Genomic DNA, 12,596 nt, shown 5'->3' with positions numbered 1-12,596 from the left:
TGCAATGATAAATGCCGACAGCAGATCATGTCCGCTCTACATTTAATAAATTTACCCCTATATGTTTTAGTGATAACAAATAAAGCATTATTTACTTTTATTCCAATGGGGTATTAGCCCTTACCTTTTGTGAGTATCTTTAAAGAGACACTAGATTTTTCTTTGCATAAATGTTTTGTAGATGATCCATTTATATAGCCCATACAGTTTTTTTTTTGTTTATATATATTTTTTTTTTTTTAATTCTTTTTATTGAGAGACATAGAATACATACAGCATATAGTTATACAGTAAGTTCCCCCAAAGAGATCCATAATACAATGTTGTGATTCGCAGATCACCGGGGCAAGATAGTAAAAGAAAAAAAAAAAAGAAAAAAATTGATGACATATTGGTACATAAGATTTCTTCTGAAATTAAATCTGTATCCACAAAGAGAAATTCTATTTACATGTGAGGCCATAGAACTAATTATAGTAAGTAATTACTAGACTAGGGGGAAAGAACCCTTGTGTCTCAATTTTATAACAAACAAACAAACAAATAAACACAGCAAAACAAAACAAAACTAACAACAATAACATGTTCAACATGCGGCTCTCGGAGATACTATTGGCAGTTTTGCAGAGGGGGGCTAGGTCAGACTATGTTTTTTATTAGAGGATATAGGTATGGTTGAGTCATAGAGATCCTAATTCGCAGTCCTCTAACATAAATTGTGGTGTAAGTTTCAAGGGGGGGAATAATACAGACTTCTAATAAGCCTGGGTGAGGTTGTATCCCTACACAGATAGGAACCATAGAATAAATACTTTGCGTGTTCAACATTCTTGCAGCATATGTACTATACATTCCAGTGTGTATAAGCTGTTTAGGAACCTAGCAAACAGTTAGTTGATAATAAGGAGAGAACAGCGTCACTAAAGTTCAGAGCATGGATAAATATTTAGGGTAACATTTGAGCTGAATCTCAATCTGACCAATATATTAAATATTAGCTTATCATTTACAGCCCTTATAATCAGACCTTCTGGATACCATTATGTTATATAAGCATAGAAGATACAAATAAGAGGAAGAGGCATAAAAGCTGCATCGAGAGCGTCTCAAACTTGGTGCAGGTTAAGTATCTCAGAACCTTAATTGCATCTGGGCGCTATCAGTGAAGGTAACCTATGCCTTAATTTAAACACAGCGTTAGGGACCTATATAGAAGAAAGGATAATAGCATCACAAACTGTCCAGCATAACCATATACACACTTTCAGCTTAATATCCATGTAAGGGTTAGCCTGCTGCGGGACTTCACATCCATTTATCCAGCCCAAAGAAGTACATTAAGTTTCTGCAGCGCGTTAGCCAGAGCACAGCAGAAATCAGCTCACTTACAGCCCTCCCATCCTAGCCGATGCCGTTCCTGTCCCATAGCAACGATCTGTGATCCAAATCTGGTGTGGAGCCTGTGCGCTGGGGACGACAACCGCCATGCTGCTCTCCGGTCAGGGGGATCTCAGGCGTAATAAAAGGTCTGTCCATTGTATTTGCTGAGGTAGCGGGTGGGTCTGTAGCGGGATGTATAGGAAAACTTGTAGGCAGATTCTCAACCACAGCACAGCCCAACGTCATCCCAGCCACAGCCGCCATCTTGGAGACACCAAAGGGCACTGCTTGTTTAGCCGTCTTCAGAGTATGACAGCAAGAAGCGTCTGGCTCAACGAAAATCCATAGCCGTATTAGTCAAATCTGTCAAAGGGATATTAGCCTCCTCCAAACAGGGTATGTGTTCCATTATTTCAGCGTCACTGTTATTATCGGAGGAGACAGCTTCTAGTCGGCACCTTTTTGTCGGGACATATTTAGAACCGGGGGCCTGAATCTCAGTCAGCAAATGTTGTGTGGCCTCTTCCAGCTTAATGAATGCTGGTAGTAACAGATTTTTTAAAGAAAGTACCAATTCCAGATATTGGTTGTCTTCTGAGGCAGAGCCAACCATTTTGTGTTCTAAATTGCACAGAATAACACTCTGTGCTCTGCTCCGGTTTCCAAACTCTCCTGACTTCACACAGTCCTCTGACCTCTCGGGGGCCAGGTGATGTTAATCCTGATCCAATAAGGGTTCCCAAACAGCCAAACTGCTAAGGGAGATTAGGATGGCTTGATATTTGGCCACTTTTAAACAAAAAGTTTAAGATAATATGCAGAGCTTCATAAACTTGTGGCCATCTTGGGTCACCGCCCACCGGAAGTCCCGTTTATATATTTTTTATTGAGGTTGGAAAACAGGTTACGACATACATGTAACATTGCATGAGGTATATCAAAACAGAGGAAGATCAGGGGCGGAGCCAGCTGAGGACCTGAGCAGACGCAGTTTCTGTTAGCTCCTGCTCTAATATCTTAATAAAACATCCCAAATGGCCTCAGAAACAAAGTTTGGACGGAAACCCTAATATAAGTATCATTGGACAGCAGAATAGAGAAGCTTTATCTCTCCAATGCCTCTTGCCTACGCTTCTAACAGCAATACCTAAGCTCAGCATATGAAGAAGCGCGAATGCCGCCATTGATGCAGTGATGCCACAATTATAGCGATGTTGCCAAGGGTGGAACTCTAGCCATATCTAAAACTACCACTAGCACTATCAAGCCTAATGTCATGCTTACGTCCTGCCTAAACTTGGATCCTATATGCTCACATAATGCTTGCCGCCTGAAATCAGCTCTGATCCGCCACCCAGCTGATAAGATGGATGCCCTAATCGAGAATGCATTGATGGCGCTTGAACTCCGTATGGACGCTCAGTTTAACCACTTGCACCAACTCCTGTCGCTAGATCTAGAGGATAAGTCTCCTAACCCACAGGAGATTATAAGTACCTCACTCCATATCGCAGCTAGTACTCCGGAGGAGGTGGAAGAGCCACAGCGTACCTGCTCTCACGTAGCGACAGGCGAGATTCATGGAGACCTAGCTACACTGCGTGAGCGGCCTACACTCCTCCCTAGCTCTGAGAGCCGCATTAATGCTATAGCTGTCTCTGCTACAGCTTGTCTGGCTCCTGCTCTGAAGCGGCTGGTGGGGGTGGGATGTGACAAAGCCACGGACCCGAAGCAGTTTACTGGGACACAGCTAGAGAAAAGCAGACCGGCTACTAACCACATAGAGGGTACTTTCACGCTTCATCTCTGCAAGGTGAGTGATGGGGCAAAGTCTTGGGGAGCTGCAGAGAGACTAAGGATTACTTCATACGCTCACCCCGCCATGTTAGTCCCGCAGATCGTGTTCACCAGCACTCACAATGCCTCCCTTCTTATGCCTCTATCCTGGAGGTTGAGATGGATTTCTCAACTACCGGATCACACAGATGTCTTCCACAAAAGTGGCACCATATACTGCTCTAGCTTACCACAGGGACCTTTTGATCCAGGCGGCTAGTTTTCTTTTAAAAAAAAGTAATCTGGCCAATAAGCAGGGTTGGGTTGAATATCTGTACTACAGATAGATTATTTGATGCTTCACAGATGAGCATGTACACGGAGCTACTCAAATACCCTAACAGCTCCACTATCATTTATGAGTAATTTTAATAAGAAGCCAACAGGCCTGATGCTAATTCTCATTGTATTTCACTTGCTGCCAGTTCAACTCTACAAAGTTCTCAAGCCATGTTCTGTTGTATCCAGCTTCAGAAAAACATTACTCCATACTTTTATGACTGACTGCATATATAAGTCTACTTGTAGGGACTGCATACACACGTTCCCCTTGGCAACATGCATTGATCATACCTTCTAAATCTGAAGCTAAAATATGTATGCACATTCCTGGATAACTGAACTATAGTCTTGTTGGAATACATTTATCTATCTATGTTATATCAGATTGAAGTTTTTTTGTTACTTTATTTTGTACTTAGCTTAATGTTCTCTATAGATAGTATTAGTTTTATAATAGAGGCTCTAAATGTCAAGCTTCCCTAGGGTAGGCAGACAGATCTTAATTCTTCCATGAGCTCATCACTGTTTATATATAGTAATATTGTCATATGTTACTTGTTTCAATAAGCACTGTTTTTAAAAATGTCCTGTTTGTCTTGATTAGACTTCCCAATTACCCCTTTTATTGTTAGTACAATGGAGATAGGGGGACGGTCATAACAATGATACCCCCAGGATGACATTAATCTATACCCATATTGTCCTGTTGGCTACTAATCCTGAAGCTGATTAATATGCTGCGACTGATTTATATGTTAACTGTATCCCTTGTTGTGTATTTGATTGCTTATTGCACTAAGAGCTAATGTAACTTGGTATAAGGTATTCCTCTTATCCTACATCTGGGTCTGCTAAACTAGTCCAGATAGCATTCAACCCAATCACCAGATGCCATCTATGGGATCAATATAACTTAATAATAAGATCTGCTGGATAGCAAATAGATTCCCCTCTGCATGCTACACGATTAAGTTGTGCACCCATAATAACCAACAATGTTTACGGAGTAATTTTGTATGTATGTTAATATGTTGTCACAGCACTCTAACTTATAAACCACATAGCTTATAACATGCTCATATCCCTACTGTTCAGCAACGCATCTTGTTTAAAGTTTCTCAGACACATACAGTCCTATTTGCTTTATTTATATACCCTTGTGACAAGGTCTGAGGGCTCCTTTTGGACTCTATGGATGTGAGTGAAGCTACATAATTCTGTACCCAGGTCATTGTGTAAAGCCTTATACTGCATGTTGTACTGCATCTTATAATAGCCTACTACCGATAAATATAAGGTTTTAAAATGGACCCTTATGCGTACTCGGTATATGCAAGAACTAATTTTCCTCTCTGCGTGCAATTTGATATCTATCAGTTATACACTCTACCTAAAATAACAGCATATACATTTTGTATGTTAACATACAGTGAGCTATCTATATAAATTGTTGCTGTTTAATTCTATGTTGCATACCAATGTTCCCTATCTCTTTTAGAGCTCTTTTACTCCCTACGGTTCATACAAACTATTTCAATTAACCGCACTATTATTGTTTGCAGGGAATATCCTATCTCTTTATATTATTGATCTCCTAAAGACACCAAGCTACCACGATTAACCAAGCTTATAGATCACATTCAACATCCATATGAGAGACTCGCAACATACACGATCCCAGGTACCCCTCACTATATACGTCACCACATAAAGTTTGGGAAAGAGATCTTTACTAACAACTTACTTACTCTTTACTTACTTACTCTAGCCACTTTCTATAGCACACAGCAACTTTTTAGCTCTCCTACTCCATTAAGTCATATAATTACTTCTATGTACTTCCCTAACAGTCTCTTAAATAGTAAGTCACTCCTTATGGAGTCCATCCCTGAAACTATATAACATGACCTTTACCTACTCCCTCCACATTACTATTCTGGCATCTTAGATGGCTCCGCCCTTCATTCCCCCCCCTATATCACTTTGAGCGGCTCTGGCCCGCTGGACTCCCTTTCCCCCTGCCTAACTAATTAGGTCCCAGTGCGACCTACCAAATACTATCCCACACCTGCCCCAATTTTACTAGAATGAATAACTACATAAACTCTCTCTATGGTAAAGTGTGGACCATACTTCCTAAATATAAAACAGAGGTTCCATTATTTCACATACAAACATTTTCTCCTTTACTAACATCCCTGTTTTGGATGACTTGCAATGACAATTACACGTGCCTTTTATTCGTTGCAAATTTCTTCATTTCCATAAAAGAGGTATGAACACTGGATATAGCTGAACATTCCATGATTATTGTACTCATTCTCTCCCACAGACACAGAATTTATGCTAAGAGCTGCTACCTTCTAATTCATGGCTATATTTATGTCCTACGAACGTATTGTACTTTTTGGAACTATGTTGTCATTGTTTTCAAATGAAAATGTTATATATAATTTCTTACAACCTCAATAAAAAAAATATTTAAAAAAAAAAAAAAAAAAAAAACATAGGAAGATCAAAAAGCAAAATCATATCTGATATACTTTCAGGGAAATAGCCATAGCCATTGTATCACAGAAAGATTTAACCATACAGAATAAATACCTCACATTTTCGGATTTAGTTTTTCTGTAAAAACATTCTGCGGGTATGCATGACTAGTTGTATGACATAGAGAATTAAGGGGTCCCCTTACATCTTGAACCATTCTGTAAACATATATAACTTGTGATACCGCTTAAATGGATTTAAAGAATACAGCATTAATACTTGTAAAACTTAGGGGAAACAATCTATGGCAATGCATCACCAGCTTTGCAATAGAAAAAGAAGAAAAATTTGTCTCATGAATACTTACAATATTTAAGGATGCGGTACAAGTAAGAGTGACCGCCTAAGTAGCCCTTCCAAACAGGAAGGTGCATTATATGAAAATGGGGGGGGGGAGGTAGTCATTCCAAAACTAGAGAGGGAGGGAGAAGGGATAGAACATTTTTGGGCCACATAATGAAACTAAAATGTAAAGCAGATAATAAGGATAAACTGCTGACATTTGAGAGCTATATAGCAAAGGGACATATATAGAAGCAAAAGATTACTCATGTGTAGAGTCCAGCTCGCTTTTATGGAGCAAACAATATGATTTATATAGTGCTGCATAAGGATAAAATGCACTGCAAAAAGTTAAGAAAATGTAGCTACATGAAAATAAAACAAAGGGAGCTGAGAGCTTGAGCCTATATAATAGTTGCCCTGAGGGGGGCTGTATACAGGGGGAGCCTGGTAGAAAAGAGATTAAGCTTTCCCAGATTTTCTGGGTACTGGTTAGGTACCACAGAACAAACATTATGTCAACATCGTCAGGGAATATCATTTCAACATGAACTAGATCTAGTCTAACTTATAACGAACACTATAGCTACGTAAAGTTTTCAATACAGAGTTGAGCGCATAGTTTCACATTTAATCGATAACAAACACCATTATATAAAACAAACTGAGCAACATATAAATAAATACTGGTTAAAGTTATAGAATAAGTCCGGGTGTCCATCTTATAAAGTAGTATCACACATTGACTAAAACCCTAATATAATGTGTTGCTGACTACCTCAGAAGATCCCATTGCTGTGTTAAAATGGAACTTTCACTATTGTTATATTTGCTGCAATCTTCAATGGTAATTATAGCATGCTATGTGCTGTATATAGCAGCCGTGTTCATCCATGAAATTAATTAGCCGGGTCGAGACAAGAAAGCTTTATATCATAGGGGAAGATCCTAATGTTAGAATGTCTTAGCCTACTCCAACTTTTCTGAAGCAGAGATAACAAAGTTTGCTGTGTGTCTCGTAAGGAGCAAGCCAAGCGAGATGAAGTGGATAGGACTGCCGCCATATGAGAGAGAGTTGGGGTGGTGCATTCTTTATCCTTGGTCCCATTAGACAAACATTATAGATGTCCCGATGACGGTTAGTGCCAGTATTGCCAAAGCACTTTAAAATCACATGAGATCCCTGGCTTTCCTTGTCCTCCGGAGTGTCTATACTTGTAAGATCTTCCTCTGTTTGGCTCTGCAAGACAGCACCTAATAAGTTAGGATGAGTCTCCCCGATCTCTCGGTAAGTCTCAGACCCAGACAATACATCATCATGGTCATGCAGGTAATGCTGGGGCCCCAAAGCATCCCCGCAATTGGTGTGCACCTCATCCGGATCTGGAGACCTCGCTGACAAAATCCTGCAGCCCTCCTCTGATTCTGCAGCTCCATCCAAAACAGCAGTGAGCTTGAGGTGATGTTGGGTGAGAAGCTTGCTAATTTCAGCAAATAACAGGCAGATGTTAGCCATAGCAACTTTGTGACTGCGCGGGTGATAAAATGGCCACCGTCTATGTACCTACGGAGTAGGCTTTCCAGGTCGAGCACACAGTTAGTAGCTATATACCAAAGTTTAGATCACTCCGGGTAGCAGATAGAACTTAGATGAATAATCCCACCATATTGCTATAGTGATTTGGGCTCTTAGATCTGGTTTAAAGTCCTTTTTAGCTAGTTTTAAGCAGGAGCTCCATGAAGCTGCGACTTCTCTCATGCGCTGCTGGCTCCGCCTCCCAGCCCATACAGGTTTTATTTTGCAAACTTGTATAGTGTTGCTTATTTTTAAATAACATTGTGCTGATTTTCAGACTCCTAACCAAGCCCCAAAGTTTTAGGAGTATACTGATGTATACCTACTACAGCTTGCTCCTGTTTGTGTAAAAGGTCTTTTCATATGCAAAAAAGGGGGAATGTGGGGCGTGTCTGCTTTCACTGGGTGTTCCAGTCAACCAGGAACACCCTTAACATTGTCTCCTACGCCAACGACACCCAGCTAATCATCTCACTCACCAGTGACCCCACCACTGCCAAGAGAAACGTCCACGAAGGGCTGACAGCAGTTGCCACCTGGATGAACTACAACTGCCTAAAGCTGAACGCAGACAAGACCGAATTCCTCCTCCTCGGTCCCATCACATCCGCTTGGAATAACTCATGGTGGCCCACAGCCCTCGGACACCCTCCAACCCCCACCGGCCATGCACAAAATCTAGGCGTCATCCTGGACTCATCACTCTCCATGGACCGGCAAATCAACGCCGTCTCTTCTGCATGCTTCCACACACTTCACCTGCTGTGAAAGATCTTCAAATGGATCCCAACTGAGACCAGGAAGACTGTCACTCATGCCCTCGTCAGCAGCCGACTGGACTATGGTAACGCACTCTACGCCGGCACCACCATCAAGCTCCAAAAGAGACTACAGCACATCCAGAACTCCTCGGCCAGACTAATCCTTGACATCCCTCATCAATGCCACATCACCAAACACCTGCGGGACCTGCACTGGCTCCCCATCAACAAAAGAATAACCTTCAAGCTTCTCACCCACGCATTCATGGCCCTCCACAACATTTGTCCCGAATACTTGAACCACCGCGTTACCTTCTACACCCCTTCCAGACAACTTCGATCGGCCGACCAAGCCCTCGCTGTCATCCCCCGCATCAGGAAAACCACAGCGGGAGGCAGATCCTTCTCTCACCTGGCAGCCAAGACTTGGAACACCCTCCCGCTGCACCTCAGACAAGCTACCACCCTAACTAAGTTCAGAAAGGACCTCAAGACCTGGCTCTTCGACTGAACTGCAACCCTTGAGACCCTTACGGGTGAATAGCCGCGCTTTACAAGAACCCAATAGAATAGAATAGAACCTAATCAAAAGTGCTAAACTGGGAGCTTCTAAGTAAGCTTTTAAAAGGTTTTATACTGGATTTGTAGATCAGCATCTGTGCATATTATTCTTTATAGCAGTGTCTATTATTTACAGTTACATGAAAAGTTGTGTATACTGCCCCTTTAATAAATTTGTCTTTAGCACCCATGGTAGTTTATAAACAGGGGAAATGCTCATTATGCAAACATAATGGGTGAAGATCTCCTATTATTATATGGCACTGGCACATCAAAACATGTGTTTAACCACTTGGACAATAGTTTTGTGAAACTGGCTAAAGAACCAAGAGCTTGATGCAGGCTTTTTGTTTCACTGAATGTGAAGGATTCCTTTTATCTATTATGAGGTACTCAACAACACACACATATACTGGGATGTTTACAACCAAAAACTGCTGTGGAACTGTGGATTATAATATTATTGTGCAATAGTTAGGGCACTGGTTTTACAGATTGATTCTATTGTGCATATATATTATACAGGTATGCAAGTACATTATACAGTTTGTAGATCTCTCAGTAAATGCACATGTTTGTGGCAAACACAATAGCATTATAGATTTTGGACTGTATTATTCACCCCAACTTAACAACACATGTTAACATCATATACCTTAAATGCCATATGAATCATTTTTAACAAAGGAAATGCACAGAGAAAAATAGGCAAAAATATTTTAACTCTAGAGTATTATAAAAAACATAATTGTGGCCCTATACTGCATAAACTATTTAGAAAAGTTTAAATGTATGGATTTATGAAATTATGGTAATAATAATGATTTCATATAAATCAAAGCAAAGTATATGTCCATATAATAATATATATAATATTTTTATTACAGACGTGTATTCATTTTAACGAAATGAAAATCTGAATGAATACCCCAACAAAAATTAAGAAAACAAAAAAAAACTTACGAAAATCGTTAGTATTCATTAATTTCCTTTATTTCTTAAGCGGTTAATACTTCCCTTAATGTGCTCTCCATGCTCTTTAACAAAATAAATTTAAATATTTAATGAAAATTCTGTTTTTGTTTTATTTTTCTTCCATGTACTTCTGATTTAGGACACTTTTTCAAGCAGAGGACAGAAGACAATGGACAGGTGCTAAGTAACCTGTTGGGAAGTGATGAACCTGGTAGCAGAGGACATATTGTTATCATGACATTTTAACAAGAATAAAAGAATGATGCATCTTATGACATATGGCTACTTACAATAGACACATAATAATGGTAATATTTCACAAAAATAGGTCTCATGACTGTTTTTCCACTGAAGGTCACTGTACAAGGATAATCTAGGGATTTGTAGACACAAACACAATGACATATATTCATTCCCCTTCAAGTGGATTTAGTAGTGGTCATGACTGCTCATTCAACATTGTACATGAAATACCTAGTTTACTATAATCATTTGTTCTTTTGTACCACTGTCTGAGTTTCAATTATTGTTTTATTTTATTTTTATTTTCCTCTTAGTCTTTCTCTTTTTCCCATCTCTGTTCTTCTCATCTCTTGTCTCCCTTTCAAATATCTGGAAGTAATAGCTTTGACAGATCAGAATTTTTAATTACATAATTTAAGTTTATAAAATAATGAAATGTTCTTCCTGATAAAAAGATTGCATAGTGTAGCCACTGAAAAAAGTTTTATTATATGTGTATGTGCTTTTAAAGCTTTTAAAATTATACTGAAATATGTGCTTTCTTAAAGGTGGATACTAGATACTTTAATATTTTACTTTAATATTTTATCACCTAAAAAAATTCCCTTAAGTGCTACAAAGCAGTTCCTAAGTACAAAATTAAATGAATAATATAAAGATTCTGTTCAATGAACCTACAATCATATCTACTTTAAGGATTACTTTTTTGCTGCAAGATAAGAATTTTACTTTGATATTAAAACAATAAAAAAATATTGGTCACAACCTTAAATATTTTATTACATTTTATTTGTTTCATTATTCTGTCTATGTAGATTTATTACTGGCGCTTTGTACAGTGAACAATGGGCTGTAATGTTGTCAGAAAATGATTTATATTTTGGCATGTTTACATGTAAGGTTATTCATCATGTTTAATACTATATTTTCATTTACCCACTTTATCCCACAGATACTATCAAAGCAAACTATTAATAACGCTTACTTGCAGCAATAAAAACCCTATATTCAAAATTTAAACTATGTTTTAATTGGTTAAAATCGGGAAAAAAAGTGTTCAATTAGATGTCAATTTATAATCAGCCATTAAACTAAAATACCATTATTTTGTCTGTTCAATTTATACTCTTTATACTCCTTTTTTATAATGTAAGTAGCATAACATTGTAAAATATAATGTAACTTCATAATAGAAGCATTTTCATAAATTTGATTCTTTTTTTTTTTTTAATATCACCAGTAGGGATAGGCAAATATTGCAATTATGATATTTGAATTGTGGAACATTAACATTAATTTTTCTGTTCAAATGTTTCTATAGAATTAATCTTAACATTAAATATTAGAAAGTAACATTAAAATATTACATTTGAAACTGATTTCTATAGGGTTAGATTACAAGTGGCACAGTATTTTCTTTTTATGTAAGCGAAAATTCCAGTAGGATTTTCATTTTCGAGCGTTTCATGTTGCGTTTGTATTACAAGTTCTGAAAAAACGTATTTTGCGCTAGCGTTAATCCAAATAGTTAAATTAAAAAAAATGTTGAAAAAAAAATAACACCAATTGCGCAACATAGCATAATCGCATTAGCAAATGTAAAATATTTACAGTAAATACATAGTAAAATGTTTTATTAAATATGAATATTGCATAAATATGTTTTATCATGTTTTTATCTGTTTAATGGCAAAGGGCTATAATGCACTTATATACAGGGATAGGCAAGGTGTCCGTACATGGACACTGGTGTCCGTAACTAGCCCTTGCAGTGTCCGCCACCCGTTTTGCGGAGGGGAGGGAGGAGTAGGACAGATGAATGCTGGTCCTCACTCCCCCTTGACCCAAGCGGCGCCACGCTTAGTAGCGGAAAAAAGGGACGGAAGAAGCAAGCTGCCTACAGTTAATTAACCATGAGTCGTGACCCGTCCCAATTCCTAGATCTGTGCGGCAGCGTGGTGCTGGTGTCTGTGTGTAGAAGACCGCTGCTTACTCTGACAAACCTTACGTAATGATCATGATGCAATTAACATCAAGGTGGGTGGGTTTGGTCAGGAGTTGCAGACTCTCAATATAACAAAAAAATAAAATAAAAGGTAATATCACAAGCAAAAAATGGAAAGTAGGGGAAAAACTTCCATCAATACCCC

Source organism: Bombina bombina, chromosome 5, assembly GCF_027579735.1.
Source record: "Bombina bombina isolate aBomBom1 chromosome 5, aBomBom1.pri, whole genome shotgun sequence".
Taxonomy (NCBI): Eukaryota; Metazoa; Chordata; class Amphibia; order Anura; family Bombinatoridae; genus Bombina; species Bombina bombina.
Note: the sequence above shows the minus strand (reverse complement) of the source record.